Source organism: Aedes aegypti, chromosome 3 (assembly GCF_002204515.2).
Source record: "Aedes aegypti strain LVP_AGWG chromosome 3, AaegL5.0 Primary Assembly, whole genome shotgun sequence".
NCBI lineage: Eukaryota > Metazoa > Arthropoda > Insecta > Diptera > Culicidae > Aedes > Aedes aegypti.
The window spans coordinates 356,707,803-356,733,373 of NC_035109.1; the positions used below are offsets into that span (position 1 = coordinate 356,707,803).

The 25,571-nt window shown below is 36.7% G+C and overlaps 1 protein-coding gene across 4 annotated transcripts in view; it reads left to right on the forward strand.

Annotated features, from left to right (window-relative positions):
- Positions 1–25,571, forward strand: part of LOC5571706 (long-chain-fatty-acid--CoA ligase 6) — a 110,920-nt gene that overhangs the window by 14,813 nt on the left and 70,536 nt on the right. The window contains exon 1 of one of the 4 annotated variants that reach the window (XM_021853665.1): positions 17,586–17,724. The exons of 1 other annotated variant lie outside the window; for it this stretch is intronic. The gene's annotated coding sequence lies outside the window, so the exon portion shown is untranslated. Of the gene's footprint in view, positions 1–17,585; positions 17,725–17,901; positions 18,107–25,571 lie in introns of those variants that run through there. 2 more of the 4 variants (XM_021853666.1, XM_021853668.1) reach the window with 2 other exon arrangements.

Consider the following 25,571-nt stretch of genomic DNA (forward strand, 5'->3'; position numbering starts at 1 on the left):
AAGCTGTTACGGGGGTAAACAAATTTAAAATTTTCCATACAAAAACTGTTGGGAGGGGGTCTAAAATTGACAAATTTTGCGTTACGTAATATTTGAATGAACCCTTAGGTCTTAAACCTGGTTTAATCGTATGGGTAAACGTGGTTTACGGCTTAAGCGAAGGTGAAGAAATCGGCCCTTAGGGGATTTTTGCACATTATTTGATGATGTATCGCAAATTCATTGTTTTTCCCATTAAAAGCAAGACGATATCGTTTAGGTGTTCATTTTAATACCCCTTCCCCTATTGACAGCAGTGTAATTTATTGGCAGTTTCAGTATAGTTACACATCAGTTTCAAAATAACATAAGATTTCTGGGTAACTAATGTGTAACAAACGAGTAACTTGCTGACAGTAGTCAACACTACATGTCAAAAGTTTTCATACGTATTGTGAATTTTGATATAAGAACTTTACTATTTTATGACTAGTTATTGTTTTCATAGATTTTTTTCCAGTGATTAATTAAAATGGTTGAATTTACAATTTGCAGCCTCTCTAACTGCTTTTTAATAGTTGTCATCATTTTAGATTGGCTGTCCTCAAACAGTTATTCGGAAGTGTATCTGCAGTAAGATGAAATTAAATGGCGATTTATGATAGGCAGCCCAGAAAATGCAACTGCGGGACACGAAACAAGGTGATTTTGGAATCCCAATCTTCACAAACAATTATATTAAAATCATAAACACTGCTGATTAGAGTAACAGTGTTAATTTTCATTTTTTTTTGTGTCAGTTCTAATGGAATAATATCTCAACAATCCAGGTATCATGTGTTATTCAATATAAAAATATTATCTATTTTATGAGCGCGTCAATTTTGAGCAAGTAAAATGATTGATTTCACCACAAATTCAAATCGGCATGTTAAATCTGTTACGTACTTGTGAATAATTACGCGTTCGAAAATCATACGTATTACTTTTATTGACATTCATTTCTAAAACGGTTGTTCGGTTCCAAAACTGTCAGAAAGTTACAACAACTTCAACGCCGTTTCATTTCTTTTGTCGCAGGAAAACCCATGCGTAATCAACAAATTACATAGCAGTCGCTTGTAAACTTCTTATGTAACGAACAAACAAGTTACATAAGGCTCGACTTTTTGCGCTTTTTCGGTTACATAGCAGTATTTTTCCATGTTGCAAATGTATCATATTGTAACTATTGAATATGTTAAGTAGCCGTTGCTGTAAGCTACTTGTAACAATATGTGCTGCTTGGGTATTTATCACATTGCCAAGCGATGAATAATATTTCTCTCAAACCATAGGATCAACAAAGCGATGACTGAAGCTTTCATTATAATCCTCGAATAACTTCCTATAGACACATTGCTGTTAAATATTCTTTATTTAGAATTACTTTGATTTTGCTTCAGCATGCTGAACAAGCCTCAATCACTACTGTTCTTTCCAATGCTACCTTATATTTCATAGGAGGTTACTAATATAATTTCAAAATGATCATACAACCTGAAGTGAAATTTCACATTTTCATAGATAAATATGACGAATTCATCGGATAAAGATAATGTATATTTGGGACATGATTAAACGTACTTGGCTGCAAATCGTTATATGCATAAATATTTACGGAAGTTTCGAGCACTGAAAACAGTATGAAGTCAAAACGAGCAACAAGAACGACATCAAATTCAGTTAAATTAACCATCGTGGTCCTACGTCACCAGTTCGTACATCCCCATAGGGATGTACCCTTATAGTTTTTTATTATCTTAGCAAAAATCTAGAAAATCTTCTAAAATTTCATCAAGAGTGAGTTCTTCTAGAAATCCTCATTCATCAAGATTGACACAATAACATACACAAGTTTACCATTTGCTTTAGGAATACGTCATGAGCTTTTTCAATTTTCAATTCCATAGTTTTGTGGAAAAAATCATTCTCCTGGATGGATGCTTGAAATTTTTTTTGAAAACTTCCTTGAGGAATCTGTTAGAATTACTGGAGGAATTCCCAAAGAAATCTTATGAGCAACCTCTGAAGTAATTCCTGAAGGTGACGTTAACAAAAATCCTAGCTAAAATCTTAAAGAAATTCTGAAGAACATTTTTGTAAGATATCCTGAGAAATTCCTATTCGCATCTATTACAGTTTCTGATTGAATATTCCAACAGTTTTTAAACGGGAGTCTTGGAGGATGTTCAAGAAAAACCGATGGGAGAAATCCCGGAAATGCCGGTTAAAATCTTGGGAGACTAAGTGCTTTATTGAAGAATATCTGAAATAATATATGAAGAAATTCCTGATAGAATCTCTTAGCCTATGAGGTAATTTTTGTGGTATTCTTTGGAAAACCCCATATTGTATTTTTGAATATAAAAAATAATCTTGGAGGAATTCTGTCCATCTATCTAACTTAAAGAAATCTTTGAAGTTATATCTGAATCTTTGGGCGAATACCTAAAATAATTTTTGATGAAATTGCTTGAGAAAATCATTGAAATCGCATACAGTTATACAAAATGTTTTATTTATCGTAATGTCACGAAAAATTGGAAATAATTTTAGAAATATTCTCAGAAAAATGTCTGATCTGATTCTATGAGGAATCCAACTCTTTGCTACTGATTACTGTAACCATTTTTAAAATTATTGGAAAATATTTGATATAAAAAAATCCAATTTTGCAAAAACAATCTGGTATTAAACAATTATTGATGTAAAATTTCGTAACAATTATTCAATTAAGAACTCTCGAAACATCGGTAAACGGAATTTTTATGTTAACATATTGTCACTAATAAAAAAAGAATTAACCCATATCCGCCCAGCGTCCTAAAAATAGGACAGAAGCCCCGAACGCCCAGCGTCCTATAAATAGGACAGTACTTGTAGTGCAAATATCTTGAAAATAAAGAGGTTTACGAGAAAACTGTCTTCTGCAAAGTTGATCACAGGACTGCTGACTTCCACTTGGTAACTATTTTAATTCAGAATTAACTCACCAGGTGGCGCACAGACGCCAACAAATGTCGCATTTATAAGCAACATATGAAACAAGTTTCCAGCGTACAAATATTTGCTTGGTTTATATCTCAGTCCAGCGATGAGATACAAAATTGGTGTCTTCGACAATGTTGAACAACTAAATAATACCTATTTGCATAGAACCTTACAAATTCGGAAAACACTCCCAAGATGGCGCTAGTGAGCCAAAACTTTATTGGCTAATATCTTAGCCCGGTTATGAGATACAAAAATGGTGTCTTCGACAAAGTTGAACAACTAAATAATACCTATTCGCATAGAACCTTATAAATTCGAAAAACACTCCCAAGATGGCGCTAGTGAGCCAAAACTTTATTCACTTATATCTTTGCCCAGTTATAAGATACAAAAATGGTGTCTTCGACAATGTTGAACAACTAAATAATGTCTATTCGCATAGAACCTTACAAATTCGGAAAACACTTCCAAAATGGCGCTAGTGAGCCAAAACTTTATTGGCTAATATCTTAGCCCGGTTATGAGATACAAAAATGGTGTCTTCGACAAAGTTGAACAACTAAATAATACCTATTCGCATAGAACCTTATAAATTCGGAAAACACTCCCAAGATGACGCTAGTGAGCCAAAACTTTGTTTGCTTATATCTTAGCCCGGTTATGAGATACAAAAACTATAAGGGTACATCCCTATGGGGATGTACGAACTGGTGACGTAGGACCACGATGGTTAATTTAACTGAATTTGATGTCGTTCTTGTTGCTCGTTTTGACTTCATACTGTTTTCAGTGCTCGAAACTTCCGTAAATATTTATGCATATAACGATTTGCAGCCAAGTACGTTTAATCATGTCCCAAATATACATTATCTTTATCCGATGAATTCGTCATATTTATCTATGAAAATGTGAAATTTCACTTCAGGTTGTATGATCATTTTGAAATTATATTAGTAACCTCCTATGAAATATAAGGTAGCATTGGAAAGAACAGTAGTGATTGAGGCTTGTTCAGCATGCTGAAGCAAAATCAAAGTAATTCTAAATAAAGAATATTTAACAGCAATGTGTCTATAGGAAGTTATTCGAGGATTATAATGAAAGCTTCAGTCATCGCTTTGTTGATCCTATGGTTTGAGAGAAATATTATTCATCGCTTGGCAATGTGATAAATAAAGTCTGAAATATTACTCTGTTAACTCTCTTACACACATTTGGTGGCCCTGAAAAGAGCCAAAGGCTTTGTTAGTTCGGATGCTGTCATAGATGAATCGCACTACAGGATGTTATCAGTTGATTGCCATGGTTAAACGAAGAATCCCCAACGCAAGTGTAGAAATTTGTATAAGTTCTCTGCTTATAAGACGAACCAGGTGAATGTTTCGTGGTGTGGATGGCACACATCAGCAACAGGTATTAGATCACACGGCTGAAGTCGTAATCTGAAAACGTAGCTTAAGTTTGAAATCTTGTGCGATACCACAAGCCGAAAGCTCGATTTGTCTAATAATAGTAGTAATGATGCCTAACGGGCTTGATTCTTGACTGCACCACAGATGAGTTTATCACGAGCCGAAATCTCATAAACCAGATGCTGATAAACAGCTCAGCAGGCTTCTGGCTACGAGGTGCTCCTCGCTAAGCAGGTTCGGAGGAGCTCTTACCAGCTCGAAAGCAAAAATGGAATGAAACCGAATCCGGCGAAGGAAGCATGCTATATACCCTTAGATTAGCAGATTATGCTCCTCCCATTCGTGCTCTTCTCTTCTAGTCGACCAATCTGGAAAATAAGTATGTGCCAATAATGTTTTGGGCTCAGAATTACTTGAAAATTGCGAAAAATGATAATGCGTGAGAAATTGGTCGAACATGAATAGTTGGAATGCTTGACCTTTACTAAATATTCTCTAGTTAGCTATTGATAATCAATAGTTTTCTTTGGTATGAAAGTGAATTTCTGATTAATGGGTGCCAAAATGATGAAAATTGTTCAATCAGAATTTCTCTTGAAAACCATTCTAAATATGTCGCAATTTTGTTACATGTGATCATTTTCGTAATCGAAATGCTCGGCAAATCAAAGACACTGTTGGAAATGGCACTCTAGTTTACAATCGTTGTGAAATGTTGAGCACTCACCCCGACGGCACAGCAGCAGCGTCCAAGAATAGTCTCAAATTGTCGAGCCATCAATTATTCATGACAAATTAAATTTTGTACGAAACTGTGAGATTGATTGAGGAATAATAGATGTAATAAGGTTGGAAATATTGTTCTTTCAACTCTTTTCCACAAATTTGATGGCCCTGACAAGGGCCGATGGCTTTCTTAGCCTCGATGCGGTCACAGGTAAATAGCATTGCGGGATTGATCAGTTGATTGCCATGGTCCGTGGATGGCGCACAACAGCAACGGGTAGTGGATCACCGGGCACAAGGCGAAATCTGGAAACGATGCTCACTCTTGAAATCTTGAGTGATTTCATAAGTCCGACGCTTGATTCGCTGCTCTTTTCTCTTCGGATCAGCTTTGGAATTTAGCTCCTAACGGGCTTGCTTCTTGACCACCGACCACCAGACGCTGGATTGCTAGCTTGGAGGTCAGCAGGTGCGGACGTCGCTGCACAGGATCGGAGGAGCTCTTGCCAGCTCGGAAGTCGAAACGGAATGAAACTGGATCCAACGAAGGAAGCATGCTATATACCCTTAGATTGGCAGATTATGCTCCTCCCCTTCGTGCTCTTCTCTTTCTAGTCGACCAATCTGGAAAATGGGTATGTGCCAATAATGAGTTGGACTTAGAATTACTTGATAATTGCGGAAAATGATAATGCGTGAGAAATTGGTCGAACATGAATAGTTGGAAGGGTTGACATTTACTAAATATTCTATAGATAGCTATTGATAATCAATAGTTTTCTTTAGTATGAATTTCTGATTAATGCGTGCCAAAATTATGAAATTTGTTCAATGGGAATTTCTTTTCAAAAGCATTCTAAACATGTCGCAATTTTGTTACATGTGATCATTTTCGTAATCGAAGTGTTCTCATAAAATATGGCAAATCAAAGACACTGTCGGAAATTCCACTCTAGTTTACAATCGTTATGAAATTTTGTGCACTCACCCCGACGGCACTGCAGCAGCGTCCACGAATAGTCTCAAATTGACGTGCCATCAATTATTCATAACAAATTAAATTTTGTACGAAGCTGCGAGATTGATTGAGGAATATAAGATGTAATAAGGTTGGAAATATTATTCCTTCAACTCTTTTCCACAAATATTATGGCCCTGACAAGGGCCGATGGCTTTCTTAGCCTCGATACGGTTACAGATAAATAGCACTACGGGATGTTATCAGTTGATTGCCATGGTCAAACGGGGAATTTGCTTATACGACGAACCAGCTGAATGGTTCGTGACGTGGATGGCGCACAACAGCAACGGGTATTGGATCCCCGGGCACAAGTCGAAATCAGGAAACGATGCTCACTCTTGAAAGCTTGAGCGATTTCACCAGTCCGACGCTCGATTAGCAGCATCTCCTCGGATCAACAACTCTGGGGGCTTCTGGTTTCTGGTTCCTAACGGGCTTGCTTCTGGACCACCGATCACGAGTCGAAATCTGGGAGCGCGGATAAATTTGCAGCGGCGATGACGATGGCTTGGACGCTTCTCCGAGCAGCAGTAGTTTGCCGCTCGGAGAAGCGCCCAAGCCATCGTCATCGCCGCCGCAAATCAATCTTGCGTCTTCCTCTTCCGACGACACAAATTGAACTGTGACGCGGGTGCAAAAGCAAAGCGAGAATGACTCGCCCGACCGTGTTCACAGTCCGACCGCAAAAAGAAGACTGAGGGAAGAAGCAGGGACCCGTTTGCTTTTATAGTGGGAAGCGACACCATCGAAAAGTGCTCGAACGTGATTGGTTGGATAAGAAAGGGGTCAACATTTATCAAATTTTCAATAGTTAAACAACAAAATTCACTTATCGGATATATTACTAACGATGCGTAGATACATTTCTGATCGAATGATACTAAAATCGTAATAATTGGTTCATAAACAACTGAGTTATTAACGTTCAAAATCTCCCCTAATTTCGTTACATGTCTCATTTTCCGTACTTTTAAAGTGCACCCCAATATAGAAAACAAAGACGTAGTCCTACGTCAAAATGGTGTCTTCGACAAAGTTGAACAACTAATAATACCTATTGGCATAGAACCTTATAAATTCGGAAAACACTCCCAAGATGGCGCTAGTGAGCCAAAGCTTTATTTGCTTATATCTTAGCCCAGTTATGAGGTACAAAAATGGTGCTAAATAATACCTTTTTTCTTTGCTTCGATGCTTACTGACTTTAAAATGGCTTGTTTCACCAACTAAATAATACCTATTCGCATAGTATCTTATAAATTCGGAAAACACTCCCAAGATGGCGCTAGTGAGCCAAAACTTTATTTGCTTATATCTTAGTTCAGTTATGAGATACAAAAATGGTGTCTTCGATAAAGTTGACCAACTAAATGAGAACTATTCGCCTAAAACCTTATGTGTTCGGAAAACACTCAAAAGAATGGTAGTACATTTTGATTGTTTATATCTCAGTTCAGTGATGAGATACAACATTGGTGTCTTCGACAAATGTGTTCAACTGAGTGAGATCTATTCGCCCGAAATTTTATTAGTTCGGAAAACATTCACTGGATTGCGCTAGTGGGCAAATATTGTATTTGCTTGCATATAAGTTTTGTTATGCGATCTAAAATTGTTGTCTTCGACAATGTTGAACAACTAAATGATACTTAGTCACATAAAACCTTATAACACTCACAATATGGCGCTAGAGGGCAAAAATTTTATGTGCCAATATCTCAGTCAAGTGATGAGATACAAAGTTTATGTCATGGACAATGTTGAATAATTAAATGAATCCTATTCGCCTTAAACCATATTAGTTCGGAAAACACTCACAAGGTGGCGCTAGTGGTTAAATATTTTATTTTTTTACATCAGTCCAGCGATGAGACTGAAAAAAATCGAACTCTCGAAATTGGTATCTTCGACATAAAAGGAGATATTTTCGCAAAAAAACATATTAGCTGGGTATTGTTATTATGTGCGAAACATCAAGGAAACAACCAATAAGAAATTGGTCAGCCTAGATCAAAACAATGAATAATTACTATCGATCCGAGCAACAATCGCTTATTTCGAATGCAATGCTCCTTACGTTTTTAGATGAACCTTGACACCATTTAGATCTTTTGATCTTTTGAAGGGAGTATTGAACGGAAAAAACGACAAATTGTCTTATCCATCCATGAATTGAACTCCAAGGGTGAAGAGCGGCTGTCAAATGAGAGTAAAATTGAATAGCCACCAACCTAAGTCCAGAACCAGTTTTATGACTTAAACGTGGAAAAGTAAAAATTATTTTTCGCAAAATTACAGGTAATAAATGCGTAAGGTAATTGTTTACAAGCAGTTATTTACTACGCGCTACTGCAGTGCGTTGTTGCCAATTTAATCAGAAAATTCTACTTAATTCCCAAAATGAATGTTTTCGAGAAAATTGATTACGTCTTCACCATTGTTTGATCGTAGTTTTGTATGGTTGTTTATTTTTTAGAACCAGCGACGCGTTGAGGTAGCAGTAAAGAGCCTTCCTTGCTGAACTCACTAAGGCCAAGAACTGTGACATTTGAGCGGGCACGATTCAGTATGCTCCCCAAGTATTCTGGCCAGCTCTAGTGTCAAAAATCTTGGACCGCGTGGATTCGGTTCTATCGGTAAATATGTGAATATATGCAGTGATGCAGTAACTTCAACGTTATAGCCGAATAATGTTGGCTTCAAGTATTCACATCTGTAAAGCATGTAATAGTTGGAGTCCAATATTTGACTGTCATTGGACTGAAGAACTAACTTTTGATCAGCACTAACGAAATTCTGATATTGCCAAATATATATTTCAATCACTGTCAGATCCGAGTCACATTGTATACTAATAACTTGACCCAGAAAAAAATATTTTGATAGTTATGTTTCCATTATCAGCTGGCAAGTTTTATATAATCTTTTTAAAGACTATTCTGAAACATCTGTAGGTTTTTTTTTCTAAATCAAAATATTCGATGTAAAATTTTATTTTGTTTTTAGTATAAATGGTTTAAGTGTGCATAATTGTACATGTACATGTATGGAAATGTATGTATGTCTGTATCTTTCTTACGTGGTAGAGCAGAAATTGAATTGAAGTCACTAAATGATTTAGTTCTGGCAGAAACCTTTCGCCTCTGAAATTTTTATTCTTTATGGTGCAATTTCTTTATCAAGGTACGTCCATAAATAACGCCACTCAAAGTTTTGCCATATTCATCCTCCTCAATTTTCCTCTGTTTCACACTTTTTGTATGGATTCTAATTTTTATACGGGTAGTCACGTTTCATTGTAACCCCCTCCTTCCTCTTCTGTACGTGACGTAATTTATGAATTAACCCTCACCAGCAGTTTTTTCCAACTTGTTTACATTGTAATGGGTCGAACTGCATGAAAATATATTTGATTAATCTCGAAAATAAACTTATAGAACAGCTAGATATGGACAACACACTTTCAAGAATTTTTTTGGATCCCCACCATAGACTTGAATTTTTTTGGTGAATTAAGGTTTAATTTATGGGAATACAACTATGAATAACAAAAACGGAGCTGAATTCCAATTGTGAGATACCTTGGGCGTTAACGGGTTAATTTTGCATATCAGGTGTTCAAATAACCCATGGAAATTAATGAATAATCCTCTTTTTGCACGACAACGCAGTTCACAATGACGAACAGAGAATTTACAAACAAAATAGAAAACATCATCATGAACAAATACAATTCAACTGAATAATATTTAAGCTTAGATATATTTAGCACCTTATTATTAGAATATTGGATACCGTAATTTCGGGTGAAATTGATCACTTTTCAAGGTTTTTCTTGTCTGATTTCAACAATGTTGACAATGCCAAACAACTGAATGCAGGAAAACAAGTATGAAGGTGAGCCTCATTGACTCAAGTACCGAAATTTTCTAACAAATGTAATTTTAGTGCTAAAAAATATGTCTAAAATAAAAAATCGGGAGATCTCATTTCGGGGTGAAATTGATCACTTATCAATGCCATTATTGTTAGTTTTTAAAACAACTTTACATAATAAATTTGAGCTCCCTGAATCCGAATATGCTTGCCAAATTCTTAACAATATAATATTTATAGAAATAATGAATGTTTAAATTTCAAGAATAACGCAGAAAACGCCTAAATGTATGCGATTTCCAAAGGAATTTCTTGATATATTACAGAAATTCAATTATTTCAACCAAATCAACGAATTGGTACGAGTTTTGGTTATGAAATCTAGTTTGGGGATATATCTTTAGTACCCTCACAAACTTTCAGGATTATACCATGTCCAAATCCTTGTCTAGAACTAGAAGTTTATTGATGTTTGCCAACACTGCACCGTACAAGATTTTACAATTTTACATTATTTTCATATAAATAAACATTTTTGAACGCAAAAAAACTTCACTACACATAATTTGGACATACTTACGACAAACAACGTTCATTCACTGCAGGTTACATTGATATTTGTGCTCCATTAGGAAGAAATAAAATCGAGTGACACAGTGATCAATTTCACCCTACTGATCAATTTCACCCGAATTTACGGTATTGTAATAGCTCCAGATTGCTTTAAAAAATGTAAAGAGTAGAGTAAATACTAATTAAATTATAAACACTTTAAAATTTGTCATTAGTTTGTTTAAGCCATATAAAATAAGAGTATTTCTTGCATCTGGAATTATTTGAAAGAACCTGGAAAAAACCTGGAAATATCAGGGAATTTCATTTTTATAAACGAGTAGACACCCTGTTTTAATTCTGCCCTAATCGCTTATCTTTGACAGAAACGCTTATTTCGACTACCATTTGAAGACTTTTCCAGTGTCAGTTGATCGTATCCGATACGAGTAACTGACACTGAAGAAGAGTGCAAGTGGTAGTCGAAATAGGTGTATCTGTCAAAGATAAGCAATTAAGGCAGAATTAAAAGGTACAAGGCATTCCAATCTACTTTTTGTTTTTCTATAAAAGCTAGCTTTAAACGTTGGGAGTTTTGTGCAAGGAGAATAGAACGTTGTCAGTTAATGAAGAAAACAAGAATGTTTCTGGAGCTTTTTTCTTGCAAATTGGAAAATCAAAGTTCTTATATTGATTATTTTTATCATTTTCTCGCAAAATTTCTTCAGAGTTTGTCCCTAAAACAAAAAGGACTGGAAAGGAAGGAAAAATATCTGAATGAATAATGAATGAATAATTGCATAATAATAATAAGCAGGAATTTGCTGGCCGCCTACGCTGCCTTAATTTTCGAGAATCATTGGAAGATAAGCATGATATCGTAAAAAAAAAATATTTTTTGTAAAACTACAAGATAAACTTTAAAAAACTCAGTAAGGAATTGTTAAAATATTTCTAGAAAATTATCTGCAGAAACTAACAGAAATAAAATGTTTATAAAAAATGTAATTTGTAGGATAATTATATAATTCTTTGACGAATTTCTAGAAGAATATTGGGTTATTGGTTGCAAGATGAATCTCGGGGAACATTCAATTGAAATCATAGAGGAACTTTTAGAATTATTTGTAGAGAACCTTTAATTTTACTTAAATTATTAAAGTAGTCGTTGTAGTTAACAGTTGTACTTTTCACATACCGCAAAGAAAAAACCTTTGGGGGCAAACATCCTTGAAAACTAAGGGAACAAAACAGATCTTCAGACTTTTTTTCAATTTGTCCTAAACCAGTTGATGTCAAGAATTTGAATTATGGCAGAACACTTTGCTCACTGTAAAAAGTAAGAGGTTGTTTCCGAGATACGACCGCCAAGTTGACGTTGGATAACGTTAGCTTCTTCTATTTCCTGATTTAGGACCGTCACGAACTTATGAAAGATTTCTAGGTACTGACAAAAAATCTAATCAATTTTCAAACTATTTGTTGCATGTCAATTCTGATCTATTATGAACATTGAGTGTTATTATTTGGTTGGTTCGGTTAACACTTCAACACCGATAGAACCGGTCGATGGAAGATGAAACATGAGCGGTAACTTTTGCTCTCCAAACAAATATACCGGTTGAACGTTAGGTCCATTCATTATCCACTAAGATTGGTTACTTTAGTGGATTCCGAAGCCAGTTTGAGGTTGAGGCTCTTGTCCATGAAGTCCGCTAATTCTGTGTACTCCTCTTTGCTCAAATCGATGTTGAAGTTTCCTGTCACGATGATTGGCATGGTCTCCTTTTGATACTCGAAGAAGTTCAGCGCCATAAAGAACTTCTTCTGCTTCATTGTGGTATCCGGAGAAATGTAGAAGCAAACCAGTAGTGCCCGACAATTCATTATAGTGATCTCGCCAGCACAAATATCACCATAATCATCTGACAAGCCCAGCTCCACATCATAACAGGTGCAGAGTTTGCGAATCTTGTGCGCCACAGCAATCGTTGTTGCTGGCGGTGAAATCGATCATTTGAAAAGTTAATCTCAAGTACCACTCAATATATCGATGCGAAAAATGTGTCACTAGCATTATATATATATGTAGTGCACAACCCATTAAATTTTCAGTTTAATCGGTTCACTAAAACTAGAGATTTGCTTCTGCAAAGTTTTGATGATAATTGTTAGAGTGAGACAAAAGATAGGGAAAATAACACGGTCTCCCGTGTCACCTTAAGACCGATCTGCGATTCCAGAGCGCGACCGTCATGGCCCTGCAGGAAGCGAGCGTGGCCTAACTGGTCGGTTTGTTTGAGGATACCAACCTGTACGCGATCCACGCCAAGCGTGTCACCATCATGCCGAAGTACATCCAGCTGTCTCGTCGTATCCGTGCCGAAGGCGCTTAAATTGCATTGAAGCACAATTTCGAACAACAACCCTTTACAGGGCCACAATTGAATAATTAATATTTAGTTATCGATTGTAATTTTGAATGATAAGTTTTCAACGGAGATAAATGGCAAAAAGTTTTATCTAGGTTCCCGTCGCTCGGGTCGGGCGGCGGTAGCATTTTTGCAGTCTTCTCTGTGTGTGCATTTCGATTCGATCGAAAATTTCTTACCAAATCAAAACGTCAACAAATCTGTTACTGATAAATTTTAGCTCTTTGTTCGCCAAATTGATACCGATTGCTCTAGCATGCGACGACGACAACGGCATCATTCAATTATCACTAATTGCGAAGCAAACCGTGATGGATTCTTAATTCAAGTGCCGTTCGCGATTTACCTGACCGCGCGCGCACAATGGGAATTTTATTTCTTGACACTGTGATTCTCGAGAAGCATTATTTAGCCGTGATAAATGATTGCAGGCAAATTACTGACCAAAATCTGAATCAATCACATCCAATCACTAGTAATGTCACTCTTCACGGTAGAAAATTCTCACAACTCTTTCAAAATGAAATGGTCGTCCTGAAGAGGACGGTTGGGGCTAGTCACCGTCGATCGAACTGGGTTGTCAATCCATTGTTAGACAGAAACACACCAAAAGATTACCGAAGACGATTAAATCGAAATGCGGTCGGTAATTTTGTGCTTCGTTGTTTTCGTTGGTTTGCTCACTCCTCCGACGGCAATTTTCAAGGTTTCTAGACGAGTTCTCCATGAATTTGATGGCCTAGCTGGATGCCCATGGCCATGATGAGCGATTTCACGGAACCCACAGCATTTAGCTTGGGTTGGGAATAAACAAGAGCAGAAGCAGCGGCAGCGACGAATGTGTAAAATTTATTCCGATAGGAGTCCTTCTCCAATTGCTGGTCGACGATTGACTGATGTGCGCGGGGCTCATTGAAGCTTGGTTGGCTTCGACTGAACACGATAGAATAAAGAGGAGTAAGAAGAAGACCGAAAGGGGCGTTTCCCTTTGCATGACGAAAGTGGCTAAGATATCGAGCAATGATGTCTGTGCTAGGAATACACAAGAAAAATGTGCTTTTCTATGGAAAATAAGACATGCCTTGATATTTATCGATTTTTCAATAGTTTGTTCATGAAAATCAATAGTTTTAATTATTGGAGTCGATTTGTAGAAAGATTTCCAATATTCAATGGTTAGCTATTGATAATCAATAGTGTTCTTTTGTATGAAGGAAAATTTCTGATCCATGGGTGCCAAAATGATGAAAATTGTTCAATGAGAATTTCTTTTCAGAAGCATTCTAAATATGTCGCAATTTTGTTACATATGTTCTCATAAAATATGGCAAGTCTAAGAAGCTGTTGGAAATGCCACTCTATTTTACAATCGTTGTGAAATGTTGTGACGGCACTGCAACAGCGTCCGCAAATACAGTATCAAATTGTCGTGCCATCAATTATTCATGACAAATTAAATTTTGTATGAAGCTGTGAGATTCATTGAGAAATATAAAATGTAATAGGGTTTTATTCTACTTCGTCGTAAGTGCTACAGTTCGTCGTATCAAACTTTAAATGTTCCACTACGGCGGATATTCAAACTTACCTGCAACATAGATTCATTATCCAAGTGTAACTTTGTTAAAGCTGTTATGGTTTGTACACCTGTACACCAAAAATGCAATAAAAGTACTGTATTTCGGTAAATAACTTCAGTTCAATTATCCACTTTTCACTTTTTCACCGAAATCGCATGGACGAACACGATTTGAGAGAAATGCTTAGCGATCGACTGAGCCACACCACTTTCCAACACAAGTTTCTTCCCGCCCCCGTGGATGACTTAGTTCGCCGGGCACTTATTTTCACTATGGAAAACCTTCGTACTTCTTCACTGAAGGTTTTCATTCCAATCACACGCCGTAAAACTTTAATAAATCACCAAATTTTACGAAATTTTCTCAACCGCCGCGTATAGTTGAGAATGTAAACAAAGTTCAATCCGTCGTACTGAGAAAAAAAAGCTTGTGCGCATCAATGTGTGCGTGCTGCTCGACGTAAAAATACGGTTCCTTTGATTGTGTTGTTTTCGCTGTACTGTGAGCAAATGCCATAATTGTACGGTCAAAAGGAATTGTGTTCATATGTTTGGGCTGAATTTTGATGACGAACAATTAATTTTAAGGAAATTAGTATACTCCATCATGCTGAAAGATTGGAGGGAGATGCCCGTTGATCTATATATTCTAGTAAAACATTTTGTTATAGCGTTGATATGTTGTGTTTTAACCATTCAATACACACAGTGAGCTGTAAGTTGTGAGACGAATCTGGAAACTGATTGCGACGGAGTTGAAAACGATACGACGGACTGAGAATATGGTAAGATGCATTTTATTTGCATTATTTCCAAAAAGAGATCAAGATTTATCAAAATGTTATTGTACAATGCTAAAGCCGTTTTGAGACATAATTGTTTGGTATCGGTTTGTATCAGCATCATTCACTGCAATACTGGGAAAATTGCAGTTCTCACTGATCAATGCTTAATACGATGGATTCTAGCACATCACCCTAAGGTCGAAAATATTATTCTTTCAACTCTTTTCAACACATTTGATGGCCCTAAAAAGCGCCGATTTGCTTATACGACGAACCATCTAAATGATGTGACGTGGATGGCGCACAACAGCAACGGGTTGTTGATTACCGGGCATAAGTCGAAATCTGCAAACGATGCTCACTCTTAAAATCTTGATCGATTTCACAAGTCCGACGCTCGATTAGAAGCAGCTCCTCGGATCAGCAACTCAGAGGGCCTGTGGTATTTCGTTCCTAGCGGGCTTGCTTCTTGACCACCGATGCTGAAATTCAAAGTCGAAATCTGCAAGCGCGGATGAATTTGCTTCGGCGATGACGACGGCTTGGACGCTTTTCCGAGCGGCAGTAGTTCGCCGCTCGGAGAAGCGCCCAAGCCATTGCCATCGCCGCCGCAAATCAAACTTGCGTCTTCCTCTTCCGACGACACAAATTGAACTGTGACGGCGGGAGCAAACGCAAAGCGAAAATGACTCGCCCGACCGTGTTCACAGTCTGACCGCAAAAAGAAGACTGAGGGAAGAAGCAGGACCGGTGCGCTTTTATAGTGGGAAGCGGAACCCAAAAATGTGCTTTAACGTGATTGGTTAGATAAGAAAGGGGTCAACATTTTATGATTTTTCAATAGTTTGTTGCCAATAATCAATAGTGTCCTCCATTTGAATCGACGCGTAGATAAATTTCCGATCGATTGATGTATAAATTTTGAAAATCTATCGACAAATGGCTGAGTTATTAGCGGTCAAAACCTGACCATTTTTCGTTACATGCTCAATTTTTCGTTTTTTGAAATTGTACCCCCATATGTTGCCGAAGGACGTTATCCAACGTCAAAAAAAAAACTGTGTTCATCGTAACGTAACGTTTCAAGCAAAATTTTTGAATAACCGTACAAAAAGAATGCACAAGCAGTTAAAAATTTTAATTGTGAGAAAAATAATACCTTTGAAGTAAGTCGAGAGATGATTTCAACAGATCCGGTCAGTTTGTTTGCTTCGCCGATGATAGAGTTTGGCTTAATATCTTTAAAACTGCGACAAATTATCCGACATACATATACCAAATTAAAAGCAGTTGCGTACACAAGCGGTAGGAAAGAAAAGAAGATGGTATTAAATCTAGTTTGATATCATCGTTAAACAGAATCTTATGTTCCTGAATGCAGAATCGGAAAACTGTTCACCGTGCAATTTTCACTACCCACCCCTATGTAATAGCATATTTTTGCGCTACTGTTTTTCGCATAGCAAGTCCCACTCCCAGACAGACAGTCGCACATTGCGGCGGCGGAGGCGCTAAAGCAGAATCAAAGAACTACTCACTGGTCCCATTGGTGGCATTGCTTCTTGATCGCACGATTTCTTGTGTGTACATGCCTGCCTATCTAACATAAAAGTACTCAACACCCCGCAATTATCTTCTACTACCTTTACCTCTATGGCTATGTGCTCCGCGTTAGCATTGTGGTGGAGTCTTCCATAGCGATTACCACATTGCCCAGGTATGTTGGACTGACTGTGCAGGAGAAGTGCTGTTGAGAGTTCTTCTTCGTTCGTCATTCATTCAGTCTGTGGCGATCTTCAAGGTAGTGTGGTTGATCCGCGTAATCGGTACGGCACACCATCGAGTTATCCAACTGCATATAACGGTGATCTTATATGCACGAGGTTTGCACTTGTTATTAGTGGAAATATCATGCGGCATTTTTGACAGTTGTTTGCCAACTGCTCTTCCTCGCTGGCGCCGGTAATGGGAAATTGGATTCACGTGAGTTTGCTTCTGTATGTAGTGGTGGATACCGGCTGCAGCTGAGAGCGAGAGAAACAACATAGGATGCACTTCTGCATGTTTCGTTTTGACATATTCGGCATGTGGCAGAAGCGGTCGTACTCCTGAAGTGCAGGGAGAGCCAAGATTGGACGTTCCGTTCGACTCAATCTCATCGCCCTGCTGTCTGGGTGATAACTGTTATACTCACTGCCGCAATCGGACGTTGAGTAGGTGAACCTCGTGGAAGAAATTTTCTTGCTTGTAAAAATGTGTTAAAAGTGTCTGGATAAGTTCATCGACGGTAGCAGCAGTTGGAATTGATCGAATTGTAATCACAGAAGTAAAAATCACATCTAATTGAATGTTATTTTACCGGAAAATGGAATTTTAAGCAAGCAAGAAGAATATCGATTTTCATGGGTGCTGCGACAGTGGTATACATTCAGGCTGATTCCCGTTCTCTCCGTTCTATGTGTGGTTGCTGACATGTGTTGGTGATCAAAGTGTAGCAATTATTAATTCTTGGCCTCGTTGTGATAGGATAACACTCCAGGTGTCAACTACAACTTGAATGAAGATTGTGGATCATTTGTACATGCTGGGAGTGACCTTTTCGTCACTTAAGGTTATCTGAATCGTGTTCATAATATCATCGAAACCTGAAGCAAAATCAGATAATTCAATTACGCGCATCAATTGGGACGTTGTCGAAAAACAGTTATGTAAGTGATTGTTGTGGTACATTTTGTTTCCACACATGATAACCAGTCGGTCACGATTTCATTCACAAGCGTCTACTACTCTAAGATTTGTAGTAATGTATGACAGTCATATCTTGAAAACACCAGTAACCTAACCGAAAGTGTACGTAGCGAGTGTGATGGAGAGAGAAAAAAATCAATATCAACACAGTTTTTCGATTCCTGCCGCGCAGTAAAACGTGGGCCGGACGTTATTGTAATTAAATACAGCACTCCACTTGAAGTAGGTGTAGTCGTTCAACAAAAAGGATATCAGAAGCCGAGAGCCATTTCACATTCAAATCGCAAAGATCACCACAGACAGCAACGAAGAATCCGTCTGCCTATCGGCTGATCAACGTGCTTTCAGAATGTACCGAATACTGAATTAGACACAAACAAAGTGGTTTCTGATATGGGTACCGTAAAATGGGGTTAGTTTTATAGATTTGTTTTTTTTTTTTTAATTCTGTTATATACATTTTTTTTTCAATTTGAGCACCTACTGGTATCTGAGTTATCAATTGCAGTTGAAAAATTTGATAATTATTAATCTTAAATTAAGCTATAATTTTTTATGCAATCGAAAGTCGATTTGTTGTTGAGATATCTTTGATAATGGGTGTGTAAATAAATCCACCACTAATCTACTATTTGGCTTTATTTGAACTGGATTTAAATTTCAATAGAGAATGTGGAGTAGATTGTATGCATTAAAGCACAGAATTTATAGAAAAAATCATCTATAAAAGTGTTTTAAGATGTAACAAACAAGGAAAACACCATTATATTTCTATGAGTATTAGACTTAACTGATTATCAGAAATGATGTTATTTTGTTTAGTACCCGAGCAGAGGCGGATAACTGGATGATATCAAAATGATAACAACTTTCATTATCACTGTTATCAATTTGATATTCTGTTATCAATGATAACCGAATGATAACAAAATTGGTTATCCTTGTATCCGTGACAGACATTATTGATAACAGGTTGATAACAAAATTTGCTGTCACACATCAAAGTTGACTTTTCGTTATTCAAAATTTTGTAAAATTACTTGAAGCGTAAGTGTAATCCAAAATACTCATTTATCAAAATTTGCCCGTGAATTATAAACATCAAATTCAAAAATATATGATTGAAGCCTCCTGTATTTTGCCTGTGTTGGTAGCAAAGCTCAAAGCTTTGAGCCAACCCTTTTCCAGTAGAGAAGCTAGGCAAAATACAGGACGCTTCGATGCTTACTGACTTTAAAATGGCTTGCTCAATTTTCACCACCTAATTAAATTTCAATCTTGTCGCTTCCTTGCGACGCCTATGCACCTATTCGTTTCCATCATTTACTTCTATAGACTCCCTTTACCTTTGAGTCGCATGACCGATATAGCCATAAAACAATAATAATTTAGTTATCAACTTGAACTCAGTGATAACATAATTTACTATTACTTTGTTATTCGACAAACAAATTTGAGTTCTCGTTTTTGTTATATTGGCTGTTAGTTCAGCCGAGATGATAACAAAATCAGTTATCAAATGATGATAACCAGGTAACAAGATTTATTATCATTTTGCTATTCAACTTTGCTCGGGTAAGCTCCACACTTTGATCCACTCAAAGATTCATTGATGATTATCAAACATACCACGTTTTACAGTACCGCCATAAAGTAACTTCATCTCCCTTTCTCGTTTTCGGATTGGGAGGCCGACGAACGGAGTGTAGTTTTGAGGTTTTAAAAATAGCCCCACGAATGTTATTTGCGTGCAAAATTTACGAATATCAACCAACGACAATCGCGTTCCACAGACTTGTGTTACACGTAGCTAATTGTTGGTTTCCTAGGGCCTACACATGGGTATTGCCTGACGTGATTGGATTGGGTGCCGGTAGCGGAGCATGGTTGTTAATTGAAGTGGTGTCTCATGATAATGGGTTTGTCGCAGAATTAGTTCCGTTTAGAACTGGTTCTTGAGGTAATGGTAACAGTTGTGATTCAGAATGTGGGAGTACCTGGTGGTTTTTGTGGTTATAAACTGCAAACAATACGCTTTGAACGTAATTATAAACAAAAGCTCTCTGGTTCTAAGAAACGTTCCAATTTAGTTCAACGCAACATGAACTTCGGAGCTTATATACAATATGTATAACAGTTAGTTTCGAAATCATACTAGAATATCTTAAGAAAATTCTTTATAAGTACATTTTTTTTTGTATTTTTGTGGAACTTCACGAAATTTTTCAAAACCCTTTAGGATTTTTTTTCGGAAGCTTTTTAACAGTTCAATTAACATAAATTAAATAATAAAATATCCCATCCCATCACTACACATGCCTTTGAATACCCAACGGTTGCCTTAAAACATGTTGGATTCAATATAATGATGACTGCGGCCACTGGTTCAATCCTTTTCAAAATGAGTCGGTCTAATTAACAATAGACTTTGTCATGGTCGGTAAGAAGCCTGAATATCATAAAAGCTTCTAAAACAAGAAATTTCACAGAATTTTTGTTCAGCCTATATGCCAGTAATGATTTCAGAGATTTTTTGGACCAATCTTCATCCTTTCTTACAAACATTTATATATTTTTTTGCGTTTAGTATCATAAAGGCGTAAATGCAATGATAGATTTCTCTTTAGCTAATAATTTGGCCAGGCAACTGTTTTTGACTTTTTTCTATTCAATAAATACTACTTCTCGTCTTTCTCCATGATGCTTCGTAAAATGTTGTGACAATCGATTGAATTTTGTGTACTAATTCAAACAGAAAATTGACGAAGTGAAATCGATCACTGCAGATTAGGGCGGTTCGAAATCAAAAAAAATGTTTGAAAACCCAATCTCCCATATGTTCCTTACCATCCTTACCATAAAAAAGTGTTTTGTGAAATTTTCAGCTTTCTAGGTGGTGATTTATAGGAGGCCCAAAGACAATGTAGGTTTATATGGAAATAACTATTGAGAAATTTTGAGATATGTTCCAAACACGCTATTACTGTAATGTAAGTACAAACTTATTATCCCAAAGTAAAAACTCATTCTTCAGACCATAATAAAGAAATTTGCTGACGAGAGAAACTCAATCCGACGGATAGTAGAAGAGATATTCATGATTTTGTTTGCTATTTTTTAGCTTAATATGGGATTATAGCCCTGCAAACATGTACAAAAATCCCAAACAAAATAATCTCAAAAGAGATTTGTTTCTTCATTAAGGTTTGAAGAATGAGTTTTAAATATGGGATGATAAGTTTGTGCATACATTACAGTACAAGCGTGTTTGGAACATTTCTCTAAGTTTCTCCATAGTAATTTCCAAATAAAAAGTCTTTGGGCCACCTTTAAATCACCACCTAGAAATCTGAAAATTTCACAGAATACTATTTTTATGGTAGGGATGGTAAAGAGCATATGGGAGATTGGATTTTCAAACATTTAAAAAAATAATTTATGCACCTTTAAATCGTTATTTCCATGCAGATGAATGATAGATTTCTAAGCTTGTCAATACTTGATTCCTTTTTTTTTAACAAGAATTTTCTTTATTTGAACAAGAAATTGTATTAACAAAAATATTAACTACAATTTGCTTATGAATGTTGTTTCATGATGACCAAGTCAAATAAATCTGGTTTGTGTTTTTTAGATCCAAACCAGAGATTCGTTCAAGGGTCACTTTTAAAACTCTTCAAACCATATTTTAGGGATACTTCTATGTAATTCTTTAGGCAATTCTCCTGGAGATCTTTCCAGAAAATACCTCCAAAATATTCTCTTGGAATTCTGCAACGGTTTCCTCTTAGATATGCACTTAAGATTCATCACAGAACTCCTTCAGTAATAATTACAATAATGCTCACAAGGTTTTTATTTGTATTTCTGAAGGGGTTCCTCCAAAATTTTCTTTTAAGCAATTCTTCATTAGCATTTATTATGCTACGAGATTTTTGATAAGGTCCTTGATGTTTTCAGGATTACTTTGAGAATTCTTCAAAAATTTGTGCAAGAATTCTTGGAAGAGTTCTCCCGAAAGCCCAGAAAAAAAATTCAATGAGCCTTCTTACACATTTTTTTCCGATAAATCATTCACATTTTTCGGCAGTTTTTTTTTTTCAAATATTCTTACGAGTTCCTTCATGGTTCTTCGTGTATTTTTCCTGGTTCTTTATTATTTTTCCAAGGATTCGTCTAGGAACTATTTTTAGATTTTGTTTGGAGATTGAAAATAATGAATATTTTTTACAAATATATTCTATTACTATCCCATCAGCGTATGTTTCAGGAACTGGCTACCAAGAATATTTCTATAGGTTTTCTTAAAATAATTTCACCATAGATTTTTAAAGATTTTCAAGATCCTTCAAAGACTATACCAGATAAATGAATATGGGACAACAATTTCAATCGCTGTATTATTTGAATTATTTGGATTTATTCTGAGAGTGGCGTGAGATGAGAATTGTCGGTTTCGTATAACGAGGTGACAATTCTCGACTCGAGTGAAGTTAATCGCCGTGTAAATCAAGTGAAGAGTCACTTCACTCGAGCCAAGTATTGTCACCTCACTATACGAGTCCGAGAATTTTCACCTCACGCCACTCGTGGAATAAACCCAAATGTCCACGGCTACAAAGAAAAGCCTTATTGAAGGTGTCTCGATTGGTTCCCCGGCCAGTTCAGAATCTTTTAGTATAATAGGAAATGTCTATGCCTTTCTTGGGCATAAAGTATCATAAACCAGCCACACGAAACACTAATATGAAAATGGCAACTTTGGCAGAGAAAGTTTGTAGTCAACAACTGTGGAAGTGCTTGTAGGAAACTTAGCTGAGAAGTAAGCTATGTCCCAGGAGGAACGTAACGCCTGAAAGTAGAAGACAAATTCAAACACTTTTATGCCCATTTATTTTCATGCCGATGTACGCCGCCGTCGCCGCCGCCGAAACTTGTTTATGGCGTGACTAGCTATTACGGTGATCTATGTGTGATCATAGATATAGATCACCGTAATAGCTAGTCAGTTGAGGAAATAATTCACCGGTAGATATTGTTTTTAGCACGAACTAGGGAATTCCCAAACCTACCAAGAACGGATGGCCCAATATTGTAGCAGACGGCGTGACCCTTTCAAATCCGACAGTTTACTATTTTCCAAAAAAGTTCTAACTTGTTGATTTATGTATCGAGCCCTGAAGGTAGTCCAATAGCCGGACCGAAACGTTGGCGATGATTAAAAATTAGTCAACGCAATTAATTAGACTGAAAGCCGAAAGATATGAATGTATATTCTATGTTCTGAACACCAAAAAGTTTGGATATCCTAGAACCATCAGCATACCTGAAAATAGCTCTTAAACCTCCCACATTCTAATTGGATACACACTTAAATTATTTTACGGATTCCTGTGAAAATCTCAACAGCTGAACAGTTCGGTGAAATAAATTAACGGAGTACGGTAAATTTTTGCAGTATTCGGTGAAAAATCACCGGAATCCGTAAAATTTCGACGGAATTACGGTGTTTTATTTCAACGAACTGTTCAGCTGTTGAGATTACGGTGAATTTCACCGTAAGAGCTTAGTGTGTATGAATGAGCACTTATTGTAACTCTACCAGCAAAAAAATCTATTTCAGATGTAGATCATAAGCTTTTAAATTTGTTATTGTGTGGATGGCTTAGAACTTCTAAAAACTGTTGACCCATGGTTACTGGTTTTAATAAGACAAATTGTAGCTCAAATGTAGATCCCTTGTTCTGAACTTAAGGTCGGCTTGATTAGTCAAGAGCACCCCGGAACTATCAAAACATGTTCAAAACATATATATCAACCATATAAGTAAGGATATAAGAGTACAAACGTACATTTTGCATGTAGCCTAATGGAGCATGTACGTATAACGCCTCCACTTTTGTACTCTTATGCGCAAGCATATACGAGTTTGTGTTTTTTCTCGGAAATTTCTCCAAGGCCAATCATATATTGTTGGTCTCGTAACATAACTTTATAAATGGCAAAAAAAATCTGTAACAGCTATAGATCTGAAGTTCTGAGGACAGACGACCCAGAACCTTGTATAAGATTACAAATACGTCCAGCTTTTGTAACAATATCTGAAAAACACTGAATGATTTGGTTTAACTTAATATTAAGCATGTTCCAGGTCGAACCTCCGATCCTGTCAAAAGATCAGTGAATAGAGCCGTTACCAATTTAATCTTCGATATAACGATACTTGGTCATACTACATGAGATTGTTCCAATTCTCCGTTATAATAAAGAAAATAGCAACGATGCAGAGTATCGACAGTTGCAGATAAATCCAAATGAAACATAAATATCGAAATCAGTTTCCATAATGGGTGACTGATTCGTTTGCACTCAATTATTAGTATCGTTCCATTGGATACGCATCATGTCGTCACCGCACAAAGTACAAGCATGCTTCCGATATAAGCCGCTGTGTTATTTATTGTTTCATTACCAGGAAAAAGCGAAAGCCAACGATAAACGGTGTCTTGCGAGTCAATCACGCGATTTTTCCTGAGACGCTTGACTTCTCAACGAGCTTCTCAAGTGAACCTCCGCATCCGATGATGAATAACTCATAAGTCATTCTGTACTGGCGTCATTCGCTGCTCAACAACTCAGCGTATAACAGTTTACTTAAAGAGCACAAATAAAAATGCTGTCGATAGTTTTCTTGAGTAGCCAATTAAGGCTGAGAACCGGAACGCCTCCCGACAGGTGTTGAACAAGGCTGGGATGAATAAATAAGTGGCTCAAGTGTTGGGACAATATCGAGAAGTATGCGAGAGACAGCGGAAAAGGGTAGAGAACCGATCGCCGCGCGTTGCCAATTGCAAATAATTGACAATCATGTAATGACGTGGGGTAACCTTGGATTGTTTCGGCTCCTCCACTTCAGAATGGTTTGATGACTTTCCGAAATAGGAATTTGAAGAGACTGGCGTGATTCTAATTTTGAGCATTTTGTGCTCATTGGGCACGGTAATGCTTTGTGTTTTTGAGTAGTTTTGGTCATACGTATATCAAGAGACTTATTTACGAGTAGTTAACCGTCGTTAATCGCATATTGTCCCATGCTACTTTTTATCTATTTTTCAACTTTGCTGTAAAATAGTTTGTTTTAACTTCGATGTTTTGAAAACACTAACAGAAAATGAACTTCGTACAAAAATACAATGAAAACCATTCCAAGTAAGTTTGTTAAACATCATGCTAGAGAGACTGACTCTACCGATTATCCTATTCTTTACACTTTTGCAAGGAATTTATGTCAATTTATCACAAACATTACGAGGCACAAATTTGTTGAAATCTTCAGAAGCATTTTCCTCGGTCGAATATTTTGAAACATGAGACAATTATACGTAAAACGGAAGTTAAAGTGTTTGAAGATTAAAATTATAGGCA